The following is an 11571-nucleotide window of genomic DNA, read 5'->3' as shown; positions in this document are numbered from 1 at the left end:
AGTATTGCTTTTTAACAGATGAAATTTGAGGGGCTTAGAATGCAAGGGGTGTAAGTGACTTGATCGATTTCTCTTCGTCAACTTTTTCTTTGATTAATAACTCAACTGCAAAAACGATCCAATTTGAGTTTGCTATAGAATCCGATAAATAAGGTTCTATCCTACCTTCCACATCAAATACAGCTGGTGGGAAAATTGCACGATTTTTTTTTTCAAACTAATTAACTTGGAATATATATCTGATTGGGTCCGTAGGGCCTAGCGTTCAACGTTGTGACGTATATATGCACACAATTTTTCTTGGTCTCTGTTTGATTGATTGGATTCTTCTACTTCATACACCTGTAAAATTGGCTGTGATGCCAACGTTTATTCTATGTCCATTAAATGTATATCCATGTGTAATTCGAAAAAAGGGATGTTATGACGTTCAATATTCGCAGTTTTTAACTACAGCTAATTTAACACTTTTTAATAACATGAATTAAAATCAGAAATCGAAATTCTCGCTCGCTTGCTCACTCAGTTCCTTGGTTAATTTTGGTGACACAGCGTAGCATACGAAGATCGTTTGTAAAGTATCTGCAAAAATAAAAATTACTCAATTATCTAGAGTAAACCTTTTTTTAATTTTTCCAAATAGTCTCCTTTTAGGCTTTTACGCTTCGTCCAACGCTGTTCTAGCTTGTTGATCTCTTTTGAATAATATTTGCCGTGGTCTGAAGAATAGTTATTCTGCAATCACTTCCTCGTTTGAATAATTTCTTCGAATTTGAAAACAAATAGAAGTCCGAGGGAACCGAACCTGGAGAACAGTGGGGTGTGAGACGAGTTGAAACCCTATTTCCATTAATTTTGCGACAACAACTGCTGAAGCGTGAGCGAATGCGTTGTCGTGATGGAGAAACAATCCCTTGACTTCCTCGAAACGAATGCCAAATACAAAGAAAAAGACTGATCAGGATTTGGTGGATTTGTCACCTCGACTGCAAGCCATTGAACTTGATCGGATGTGGAGTTCTGGAGAATTTGAGTTGGGAGTGTAGGAATCATTTGCGATAAAACTTTTAGGCAAGCCTGGAAGGCAGGTTATTAGCTTCTGAAATATTCACCCTCAAGATTTCCACATCTTATTAGATTTCTGATGATTATTTTCTCACGACTGCAACTTATCTGCTCGTATAATATAATCTCTGTACATTGTGTTGTGTTGTAAAAAAAGACGGATGGGTAATGTCGGGGACATAACCGGAGTGACGTAGGACTATACAAAGGGGACAGCTTTTGTTAAATATATATTTCAAATATATTGTTTTATTTTCTTCTCCTACGTGAATACCTACCTATCTACCAGTGCCTATTACAAAATGGATTTGTTTACTGTTTACTCTTTATGAATATGTTGATGGTTCTGAAAAGAACCTTTGGTGTTGTGTTTTTGTTATCACTCGATATTCCCATCTTGTTCGGTTAAACCTTCCTGTTTAGCTATTGCGTTTGCCACTCGCCACAGCTTTCACAGTTGGAAAATTTCTTCCCATCCAGCTTGTGACATGTTGTTCAGTAAATTACACTTAATGCGACGTGCCGGAGAAACACTTTGCCACTCACTGAAACTAATTGTTGCCTTGATGAGCGCCGAACCGAAGCTGCTCTGTTCTTGCTGCGGGTTTTCTGATTGTCGTGAGCAGCTTTGCAAACCAACTCGAGCACTCCGACGGCCGAAACTCTATAATCGCTGTTAGGTATACTGGTGCTCCGGCATCAATCCGTTCGGCCTAGTTACCTTTGCGGAGCAATCAGTGAATGCGACCAACAGGGAACAGGAGACCTGCACGGTTCGAGTGAGACTTTGCCTTTTCCTTAACTTGTCCTCCTTTGTTACGTCCACGATGCCGATGCCGTACAACCACACGGGTTTACGGTTTGAAATAAAATAAAATATTTTTTTGGGGTCCGCGTGTTTTATACTCTAGCGGTACACACTCACAGGATAGAGACAAATCGGCAGACTCAGCCAGAGGGGCGAGTCCAACGAGACGAACGAATGAGCGTTAAAAGGGAGCGATGGCAAAAAAATACATTCGCATTTGTTCGCTCGTTGGATTTACATGCAGACTAAAAAGGGTCCTTCCCATCCAGCTTGTGACATATTTTACAGTAAATTACATTCATTGGCACGTCGCATTACCACCACTCAGTATCGTATTGGAGGTAATTTTAACCTGTAATTGAACATTTACGATGACAGTGGTACAGTGTCAACTTTCAATGTGGGGTCATAATTTGGACCCCGAACTCTATGTTTACAAAAATTTCCAACTAAATATGTCGTATTACAGGTCTGTCCAATTAGCTAAATGTCGAGATAAGTGTAAATTACTGTACTTTCAATCTAGATGCAATTTAGAATTGGTGAAAATCAATAAGCTCAGAACAACTGCCAAATTCACATACTCATCATATCCTGGCAAACAAATTAGGAAAAAATCAATTTGTGTTTTATTATTATTTTGGATATTGTTTTAGAAAGCATTGAACTGTATTTCCTAAACTCTTTTTTGGAAGGTTTAATGGCCCTGAAAAGCGCCTTGTTTTATGGAATGGTTCCAATTTAGAAAACTTAGTACTCGTGGTTTTGAAAAAAAAACCATTTCGAACGCCCTCGATGCCGCCTTGTTCTGGATTTGCCAGCAAAGCAGTTTGTATAAAGAACAAACTTTTTTCTTCTGCTACCTGATGCCGTTTTGCGATTGCGTTTGCCACTCGCTGCAACTGCCTGTTGTCTTGATGTCCACCGAACCGAATGTGTTCTGTTCCGAATGCGGGTTTTCTTATCGTCGCGAGCAGCTTCGCCAGCAAACTCGATCACTTCGGCGACCGAAACTATATAACGCCGGCTAGGTGGACTGCTGCACTGGTACTAACGCGCTCGGCCTAGCTACCCTTGCGGGGAACTCCAGATCAACACGGTTCGAGCGGGATTTTGCCTTTCCCTTCACTTTTCCTCCTTTACCATGTCCAGACATGGCTGCTTGGGTTGGTTTGTTGATGTGTTGTGATGCAAACCGATGTGGTGTACGGTTTGAATGAGAATGATCGTTAGGGCAGCGGAGCGGGGATTTTTAAGCTGAGTGGCTGGCTCGAGAATTACGCATGTGTGAGACTGCGACCAATGTTTCGTTCATTTTTTTCTTTTTCCTTTCCAATCGTGCTTCATTCTATTTCGCTGCTGCTCTGGTTGCCCGTTTTGGTCGGTACGATTTGAGGAGCACAAAATGGACCAATCAAAAATTGGCATATAGTGCATTTTGACAATGCTTGATATTTCACAATTATTCAATTATTTATCTCAAGAAAAATGAAATGTTATTCGTTATGATAGATGCGTAGATATATTTCCTATCAATTGATGCAAAAACATTTGCGATCTATTGAGAAATGCTCGAATTATAAGCGTTCCAAATCTTGCATTTTTTCCTACTTGTTCAGTGCCTAGATTTCCATTTCACCCCCTATATCTTCCGGTTAGACGTAGTCCTACGTCAAAATGATTCCATATTTTCTATATGCAACAACTTGGTTTTCGTTATCAAATCTAGTTTGGGGCTGTCCTCATACCATACCACATTGAAAGTACTATTTTAGATACCCTTTCTTCCACCGTGGACAAGCGTGGATATTCCCCATACACCTCCCCCTGTTGTCTACGTGGATATTTCTCCTTTTTGGGTGAGAAAAATCGGGAAAATAGTTGAATTGCGCTTAAATTCCATTTTAATTTTGTTTGCTATTCTATGTTTTTACATTATAGAAATTTTAGCTTTATTAATAGTAGCGGTTTGTTATTAATTCTTTGATTTGTTCCCCATCGCTGTTTGGATTCTTCTAAATTAAACTTCCGTTATCCCGTTAAATCAAAACATCTCAAACAATTTCGGACATTTGCTACCATAAACCGATGTAAGCTGGCTGAACTGTTTTCAATAAATGAGACAACGACGTCAAGGGCTTTGATATTGGAATTCAGTCATAGAAAATCTTCGAAGAAAAACTGAATATTGAAACAAGACAGTAGGAGTATGACAACTCGATATAAATATTATCACGCTGATTAAGAAATAAACATGCTGTGTTGTATTATGTTGTTTTGGCTCTTTCAATTCCCAAATTGCTGCTCATACTAATAGACGTTAGTCAGTGCCTATTACACTCCGTCCAACTTCTATAAGATCACCCTGATTATATTTCGTTGCAACAGAACTTCGACAAAATACATTCATACATTGTAGAATGCTTAGAATAAAGTTTATTCGACATCAATTTCGTTCAAAAGTGTTGTTTGTTTATTTATTGCGCTTAAATATGATAATTCCAGTTGTCCAGTTTCTATAAAACCATTTCAAAATTCATAAGTATTATCAATGAAAATATCAAAACTATTGACGTCAATAATTGGCAACCTTGCCATTTCGGCAAGTGCTCCTGTGGCCGAGTGGTTAGTGTCTCACACTATCATGCCGGGGGTTTGGGTTCGATTCTCGTTCTGGGATTTTTCGTCAAAGAAAATTCTTCCAACTTGCACTGTGGTCACGCTTATTCTAGAGCTTGCCACTCCAGAGTACATTCAAGACGTGTTTTTCGGCATTTCTATGCCAACCAAGTACTACTAATAAAAATGACACAAGTAATGCTACGTTGAGAAGGCAGAAGTTCCATCGGAACGCTAGTGCCACCCAAGAAGCCATTTCGGTTAACCTGGAAAATTCGTGTTGGCATACTATTTACCAATTTTTTCTGAACGGATTTCTCGATATTTTTTCCATTTTTCCAAAATTGCGACCATGAGCTCTTTAACCGTGGCGTATCGCTTTCCTTCAGTGTAGATTCTGCATACAAGGATCTCCCAATGATTTTCAACAGGATTCAAGTCTGAAGAGCGAGCCAGTCAGTTAAAAAAAATAAGTTTTTGGTCCTTAATTCATTGCTTAGATTCCTTGCTGGTTTGACTAGTAGCATTGTTTTGCTAGAATGTGATTTTTTTGTAATGATATCCACGCAAAAACAGTAGGAGAGAAGATTTCAGAACATGTATGTAATCTTTGAATGATGTGAAAGCAATCTTGAGCTTCCCAGTTTCACAGAATCCCGCCCGAACCATGCACGAGCCTCCACCAAAATTCTTGGTTGAAAAATACTTTTTCTTCTTCCGTAAATCACACCAGTACCCATTGAAACCATCAGGACCATGCAAATCGAACTTTTTTCGTCACATAAGATAACCTAGCAAAGCTAAAAGTAAAAAAAAATTATAGGAGGTTGTGTTCAAGACACGACCGCATTGTTGACGTAAAATTACACGGTGGTTTAATTCAAGTCGCTTGTTTATAACTGCAGATATTATTTTATAATGCTACAAAAATGTTGAAATAACCATTCTACCAGTTTGGTCGCCCTGAAATGTTTTTGTTATTGTAGAATCATTTGACGATAATTGTTTGATGATTCATTCTTGTGCTCGCAGAACATGCTCGAGAAAAGCGCAGCTGTCATCCTTAGTGGAGAAAGTTCTACTACTGGCAAGCGAAACCAAATTACATACAAAACTCCAAAACGACATTTACTTTCTTGGTGACTAAATAAACGAAATAAACTCTATCTGTTAATCTCCATAACCTCGAAAAGAGTAGCACTGCTTCATTATGATCAAGATTAGCGCAAATACAATCCTAGTTGAAAGCAGTCTTGCGACTGGCACGCGAGCCAAAATAAATTAATAACCTGATATAACTTATTGAATGACTTGGTATTCCCCAAAAAATCCACAGCTCAATCCGAAACGAAGACATGTGATGACACAAAACAAGGAAGAACAAGTGATATTCATTGCTTTGAATACAGAACGATACAGAAAGTTTGCCTTCCTTCCTTGCTTGAGACTCGAAACTTCTTCATTTCATTCGTCTCTGAACTTCAAAAAGGCCCTTCGAAAACTTTACTTTATCCATCATATTACTCCTCCACACCCATTGCCTTGAGAAAGGCATTCGATTCCCCGCCGTCCAGCTCGCCCAGCAACGATGTTGTTCAGTCGATTTTCTCACGAAAAATGAAAGTTTGCCTTCGCGAGATCCACTGTTCATACTATGATTTCCCGTTCGTTGCTCGTCGAAAGTTGCTCGTTATTGACAGCTCTGTTCGGGAAAGCACACAAATGGACAAAACAAATGGATGGGGCTTCCAATTTTCATCAATTTAAACCATATGCAGACTATGGGATTATAATGTATAGCATATCAAACAAATCTTAGGGAATTTCCGATTCGTTTGGTATGTAAATCGCCAAAATCCGTTCGCGGCAAAAATAATTATTAACGTTAACTTTATTTCATAAAAAACGTGACCTGTTTTCTGATTTGGCACCTTTAATGAAAGACGTAGTTCTACGTCAATAATTAAAGAACTTTTCGTTTATATAGCAAAATGTATTCTTTTGAAAACGTTCTTCATCATGACATGCCATGTCCCAATGTTGATTCATGTGAGCTTTAGCAAAACTCATACGTCTTCCGATGTGAGATAGTGTAAGATTAGAAACTTTAACCTTTTTAGCCCTCTTTATGTGAGAATTTTTTATCAAAACTTGACGATTTGTCACCCGAGTAACATTTAAATTGAAATATTGATTTATTTGCATGAGCGATTTTGAGGTACTCGAAGCTGTTCTAGCTATTTCCTATTCGCGTCATCGAAGGTACGGTGTCGCCACCTATGAAAGTTTCGCGTGTGAGTGAAAAATATGTAAACAAACCGTTGCATATTTTCTCTGTAATTAATATACTGATTTCTCGAAAACTTGTACTGTGTTTATCTTACAATTAGTGGAAATTGTTGAAAAATAGTTTTCCTTAGCTGTTTCGATGCTCCGAACCAAAATTTATTGTCATTTAGTAGTGAAAAAAAGCCGTTGAAGTACACCCTCTGTCAATCTACCTGCGAGAGAGGTAAACCGAATTAATGAAATTTGATATAAAAATATCCGCTTAGTGTTCATAAAATACCTAAAATACAAAGATCTGGCTTCTATTCAATCAGTGCTCTAATATTTTTCAAAATATTTTCCTTAGAACGTGTGAAATATGGACGTCAAAAGCTGCGCAAATTGCCCGGAGAACATGCAAGTCGGACGAAATTAGCTTGAAGCTGACTCCGAACAATCTGCAAAATTCAAAAGCCGTATTGTTTGTGTCGTCCCCGGATGTAAGCAGAGATATCGCCCCGGAATTTCTTTTCATGCCTTCCCTCCGAAAATGGACAAATCGCGGTATCTAGACTGGATCCAACGACTACGGCTAAAGATAGAACCTACAAAAACCTCCCGTATTTGTAGCCTCCATTTCACCGTGTCGAACTTCTACTCTCCAAGTATTCACATTCACATTTTCGCACTTTTGAAAAAGTGTGAAGCAGTCCAACTTGGTGCAAAATGTGCAATAATAAAGAAATAAAATAAAACATACTTAAGCAAATGACACAAAACAGCCATGACGTGTTTGCACTTCCCTTTGCCAGCTTTACACGAACACGAAAACAACTATTCGGAGAAAGAGATTTTCGTACGAATTTTTATTGTATGGGGTTCCGAGCTTGGAGATGATGACTGGAGGTAGGACGAGAAAATACTGAAGCCTTCATCGTGAACTTCTTCAACACCAACTATTAAAATATGTCCAGCTTTGAATACTCTTTCGCCTTCGACGACTAAACGGCTTCCACCCGCAGCGTAATCGAACACATCCGCAAACTCCACAGCCACGTAGCAGGTTTCATTTTCTCCGACTGATGGCTTCTGATAATGCATGAAACAAGGTCACAGAAAAACACTTATAAGATAAATTCAGCTTAAGCTACGGCAAAGTTTTTTTCACTGCATAAGGAAAACTCATTTTCCAACCGTTTGGAAGATAAATTTTGCACACAATTATTAATTTTCATTAAAATTTAGTATCCTGAAAGTTTGTTTACTTTTTCACAAGTAAAGACAGTGTCCTTTGGATGCGGTAAGAAATCGTTTTCCCCTGCAGTAAATTTATGTGATTTAACTAAATTAGCATCCTAGAGGATAGTTCTTTCGATACATACTCACCATTACGAAAATTTCTGCAAAAAACGTTAAAAACGGTGCGTTTAAAAATCACATTTTTTTTTGCAATTCTTTGTTGACATTCGCTTCACGCACACAAGCTGTCAAATTCAGCTTCGTAGTCGCGAATCTCGGTTAGAGAGCTTCGATTTACGTGGAGCTATCTTCTTTTTACGGTATCCTTGAGGATTCGTCAAATGATTGAGAACTACTTGATGGGATCGTCCTATCCGACGAGCTATTTCTCTAATTCCAACATTTTCTTGGTGAAATGCATCGATTTGTCCTTTTTCTCTATCCGTGAGCACTTTTCCTTCCGGCATTTTTTAGATTTATTGATCAAACTAACCAAAAACAATGCGGAAAGCGTAACTGGTCTTATAGAAACATGACACTTGAAAAATACAAAAACATTTGTTTACGCTCAACGCTTGCACACACACATATGAAAATCATGCAGTGTATGATAGTTACCAATACAAATACACTAGAATATAAATTGAAGCGTTGATTGTTTACAATGACACAAAGCAGCAAAATCATCACCTGGTCTTATAGAAGATGGACAGAGTGTATCTGATGCCGTTCACCTAGCTGATCCGTCAATTCATCATCCTATTAAGATTGCAATTCATCATCCTATTACTCAGTCTTCCGTGTTTCACATTGAACACTGGGTACGAGACGAACAGTGTTCTCCCTACTCTCGCAGTTTTATGTTTGCAGACAAACATTATTTTTTGTACCCGTTGTTTAAGAATGTGTCATGTTTGTTTCCCATGATGTTCAAACATGATGTTCAGTTTCTCTCGCATTTTCATCCCAAGCAACAGCAGTGTGTAGAGTAAAAGAAGCGAATTAGACAGCACACCACCACCACTCAACACACGGTGTGTTGGTGCGTTGATATGAAAAGGGAAGGGAAGCATTTATCATGACAATGGTGCAGTCGCTTCCCCAGACTTCAATTGGCAACATGCACGCAAAAAAATCTCATAGAAACTTCTTTCTATTCAGAGAATGTTTTCTTTGCACGAAACCAAGGATTATATAATCAGACTTGCAAAATGTGCATGAACTCATAGCCTCTTAGTTCATGCAATTTTTGTAATGCGAACTAAATTTCAAGTTCGTTTCTGTGAAAAAGTATTCTACGAAGACATATTTTAGGATGAATAATTTCTTTCCGTGCGTGAAAAGAAACGAAACGAAAGCAATGAATACTGCGACATCGGGTGATATGTTTGTACATGATGTTCGTGAATTATGAACATCGTGTTTGTTTACAATGTTTATGTTTGTGTATCATTGTTCGCGTTTGGGATAGACATTCAACACTAGCGAAAATCATGTTTGAATTCAAACAAAGACATGTAATTTTCACATCGGGTGGACATGTGTAAGTGTTTGTCGGAAGACTGCTATTACTATTGCAAGATTTTTACTCGTCTGAACATCAATGATACATCCCCACATTTCATCTGCCAATCATCATTTCGTACAATTTCTGAAATCTTAGAAAATATGTTCATTGTTCGGAATAATCATGTCGATTTTTAGAAAAAAATCAAAAGCAAAATTCAGCAAAGAAGTTTAACGTTATTAAGAAAATATATAAATTCGATCTGGTAGCACTATCAGACAGCTCAACTTTTTTATTGATAATTAGGGGAAAATTTCCTGGAAATGCCGAATAGATTTCATATATTATGCCAAGACATATTAAATGCGCAACAACACTTACAGAATTGAGGAGGCACTGTATTTCACACGTGAAAGCTGTCTTTAATTAGCAGTCGAACGACTTTTTTTGACGTAGGACTACGTCTTTCATTTCTATACCGGGGTGTAAAATCAAAGTTTCGAAAACGAAAGCGTTACGCCGGATACCGAGATTTTGAGCGTTAATAGCTCCTAAACAACTGAACGAAATGGTATGATAAACACTTCATTCGAAAGATAAAATGTCTACGCGTTATATACTTGTTACTTTTTGATCCAAAAACTTGTTTCAATAGTCTTAAAATTGCTTTCAAAACATGCTATTGAAATCACCAATCGGTATATAAGCGAGCGGCGCTCGGAAATCCACTCAGTTCTAATTGAACAGCGATTGGAGCATGTTGTCGCTGTTGCGGTGAAGCTCTTTATTTATCATGAAAGCGCGGATGAACGGTGTCACCAAGAGCCTTTTTGTGCACCCTAGGCCAGAAGGGAATCTATCAGGAGGAGAGTGATGCCACAAACGGTTCCCTGGGAAAACATCGCTACACACACATACACGCGCGGCTATTAACAGGTGGTTATCGAGTTGGCATTAACCACTGGTGGGCTTCCAGTATCGAGGAAAATGTGAAAATATCTAATCGTTACTGAAAATAATCTGCCAGTTCCTTTGGGAATTTTCAAAATATATTCATGTGAAAGAGTTTAATTGAATGTTTTCTATCCATGTAACACTGTGACCAAATACATTTGGTTTTGTGGTTTTTCAATCAATCGCAATTAACAGGATAGCTTCAGAAGATTATTCTTCCCCATCAGTAGGATATTTCCGTATCCAATATTGTATGCGCCCGCAATCGATTATTGCTCAGTCGCCGAAAGTTCCGAGCTCAGAGAGTTCATTCCCCTCTAGTTTGCCTTCCAAATTGCCAAATTTTTCAAAATATATTCATGTGAAAGAGTTTAATTGAATGTTTTCTATCCATGTTACACTGTGACCAAATATGTTTCAATCAAGTGCTATTAACAGGTGGTTATCGAGTTGGCATTAACCACTGGTGGGCTTCCAGTATCGAGGAAAATGTGGAAATATCTAATCGTTACTGAAAATAATCTGCCAGTTCCTTTGGGAATTTTCAAAATATATTAATGTGAAAGAGTTTAATTGAATGTTTTCTATCCATGTTACACTGTGATGTGGAAATATCTAATCGTTACTGAAAATAATCTGCCAGTTCCTTTGGGAATTTTCAAAATATATTCATGTGAAAGAGTTTAATTGAATGTTTTCTATCCATGTAACACTGTGACCAAATATGTGTCAATCAAGTGCTATTAACAGGTGGTTATCGAGTTGGCATTAACCACTGGTGGGCTTCCAGTATCGAGGAAAATGTGGAAATATCTCATCGTTACTGAAAATAATCTGCCAGTTCCTTTGGGAATTTTCAAAATATATTCATGTTAAAGAGTTTATTTGAATGTTTTCTTTCCATGTAACACTGTGATCAAATACATTTGGTTTTGTGGTTTTTCAATCAATCGCAATTAACAGGATAGCTTCAGAAGATTATTCTTCCCCATCAGTAGGATATTTCCGTATCCAATATTGTATGCGCCCGCAATCGATTATTGCTCAGTCGCCGAAAGTTCCGAGCTCAGAGAGTTCATTCCCCTCTAGTTTGCCTTCCAAATTGCCATCG

Source organism: Toxorhynchites rutilus, chromosome 3, assembly GCF_029784135.1.
Source record: "Toxorhynchites rutilus septentrionalis strain SRP chromosome 3, ASM2978413v1, whole genome shotgun sequence".
NCBI lineage: Eukaryota > Metazoa > Arthropoda > Insecta > Diptera > Culicidae > Toxorhynchites > Toxorhynchites rutilus.
The sequence above is the reverse complement of the archived record's forward strand: the minus strand, read 5'-3'. Positions refer to the sequence as shown.